This window comes from Tupaia chinensis, unplaced genomic scaffold (genome assembly GCF_000334495.1).
Source record: "Tupaia chinensis unplaced genomic scaffold, TupChi_1.0 Scaffold000012_1, whole genome shotgun sequence".
In the NCBI taxonomy this organism is placed as follows: Eukaryota; Metazoa; Chordata; class Mammalia; order Scandentia; family Tupaiidae; genus Tupaia; species Tupaia belangeri.
In genome coordinates, this window is record NW_006159442.1 from 656,576 (window position 1) to 659,347 (window position 2,772).

Below are 2,772 nucleotides of genomic sequence, written 5' to 3' on the forward strand. Positions count from 1 at the left end.
GTTCTTTCACTGGCAGCTAAAATTCATCGTGTAGTTCAGAACATTTTGAAATCTGTTCCTGTAATGTTTTCAATTAGAAGCTTTCTTGCATGTGATGCATCAAGGGAAAAACAACACTTAGAACTAAGGTACTCCCAAAGACAAATATGATTAATGGGGTAATCTTGTAGATTACAATAGTTAGAGGCAGTTCCTGCCATTCTTCACTCTCCAAGGACTGGGACTACTCACTCCAATAAACAGCTGCACTTTCCTCAATACCATTATTATCCAATGCAAGGCCGCGTGCAGCACATGAAAATTCCTACAATATCCACATTTGCCAATTTCCTATTGTGCAACTTCAGTTTCAGAAGTTAAAGCTTCAAGTTTTGTGTGATTACTTGATAGTTTACAAATGGAATTGATTTTGCAAAACACCATTAAACGTTGCTCCGTGAGAAACCAAACAAAGAATGCCCCAACCAGCAAAACAGCTTTCATGTGCACACTGAAAACATAAAGGGCAGTCCTGTCATCTGCCAGTCAGTCCTCAGTGTACCCCTGAGGGGCAGGTAAATGTTTTTATTCCTGGTTTAAAGGGAAGGAGCAGCCACAGAGAAGTTAAGAGACTTGCCCAGGGCTCAGCTACACTGCTGCTGGTATTAGGATTAAGAACGTCAGGTTTCCGGGGAACCAGCAGTTAGCGTAATGGCTATGTCGCTGGACTCCCACGTAGTCGACCGCGGGTTCGCGTCTCGGACCCGGTGGCTTAAATCTCACGCCGGGCGCGTGTGCGTGCATGCCCGTGCATGCCCAAGATCCCGAGAGGAGAATGAAGGAGGAGGGATTGCGGCGTGACCATCCCCCCGGGGGGTGATTTCTCGCTTTCTGTCTCTATGTCTCTGTCTGTCTGACGAGCGCGCGCGCCCTATAGCGAAAACCTCTCCAAAAAAAAAAAAAAGAACGTCAGGTTTCCGATATCCAAGTCCCATGCTCCAGCCATCCAGCCATCTCCTTCTAACACAATTGCTCAGCTCCACAATGAGGAAAATACAAATTCCCCTATGTCTCCAGAGCCAATGCAAGCTGTAGAGGTATTTGTTGAAATTGATTATAATTGTTTTGTCTTTCTCTCTTTGGTAGAGAGAAAGAAAGTCTTTAAAGAATCTTTAGTACATTCTGGACAAACAGTAATTCCCCTTTACATATGTCTCACCAATTTATGTTAGAATCTTTTCCTTCTGGTAACATTTTGAGGTTACATTGACTATACCACACTCTTCAACTCTAAAAAATATTCTCCCTTATTGACTATGTTGGATCTTTTGATAATTTTGCTATTTGCCCAGGAGTTTTTAACCTCTTGATGTTCCTAGGCAAATTGTCTCAGAGGACCAATATGGTGGCTCACTCTAAGGAAGTTTTTACTAATGGCCCTGCTCTCTCCTGGTAGCACCACTATCCTCCCCAAAACTGGAGAGAACTCTCCTTACATGAAAGGCAGTGCCTTGAGTGTTTTTTTAGCATATTACAAGATCCAAAACTTTAAACTATGGGGACGTTACTCTAAGGAACGTTCCAGTGTGTACCAGTGGAGAGAGATTTGAATGCTGTGGAGGAAGGGTTAGGGTAGGGGGAGTTGTATGGTCCCTGAAATTATCATATAGACCAGTGTGGGCCATAAATTTAAGTACACATTGATGTCATGTGGAAGGCTTGTTAAAATACAGAATGATAGCCCCACCCACAGGGTTTATGATTCAGTAGGTGTGGAATGGGGCTCAAGAATGTGGAAAGTTAATGAACATCCAAGTGATACTGCTTGGTTGGTGGGTCATACTTTGAGTAGTACTGTATGAGCCACAGACACCGGACAGTCTCAGCAAGAACTACTCATGGTGCCCCAAATCTAATAAACTAAACTTTCATAATAGCTTCCATACCCCAACCTGAGAAGGTGAAATGACCTAAGAGAAACTAGGTGGGTAGATAGAGATTTTGGCTAAGTAGTCTTCCTTGCAATTCTTTCTGACCCAGGCTAACCAAGAAAAAAGACTCTTGTGCTGGGGGCACTCTATCAAGGACACCTTTTCAGAGTGTTTAGACTGGAGGATTGTTAGCCAGCACTCTAATTGACCTCAGCTGTCACAATGGTACACAAAGAGACGTCGCTTGGTACCCAGGGAACAACCATCGGGGGTTTATAGATCAATATCCACACCTTGAACTGCACTTGAAAGCAAATTAAAAGCAGTGCAGACTGCACAGTGTACAAGCCAAGGTGTAAGCAATGATTTGCAAAAATTCTCTAATTAGAGTCAATAGGGAATGTCTCTCGCTTTTTTATTCTTCCATTCCTCCTAGCGTGCTAGTGATTTTATTTTTCTTTCAGACATCACAGATGTTGTTTAGGAGGATAGTACAACACTGACAATCTAAAAACCTGAGTTTTTACCAATGTATGTAAATTGGAACCTATTACCATATAGAAAATATGTGAGTCAATTTATGTCCCCACAAAACTAAATAGAGAAAACAGTTTCTAAAATCCAACTGGTCTTCAACATGGATGTTAGTGATGTCATTCAACATATTATAAGGAGAGAAGGAATGTGTTTGTGAGAGAGTGAAGTCGAGACACGATAAACACACAGACTGCCTCTTCTCCACCTGTAAAACATTAAAGAGCATATTGTCCCTATTGTGTACAGTAAAAAAATGAAGATGAGAAACATGCACTTCCCTGTCAACATCTCTAGTATGTCCTTTGGTATAAAATATGTCTAAATT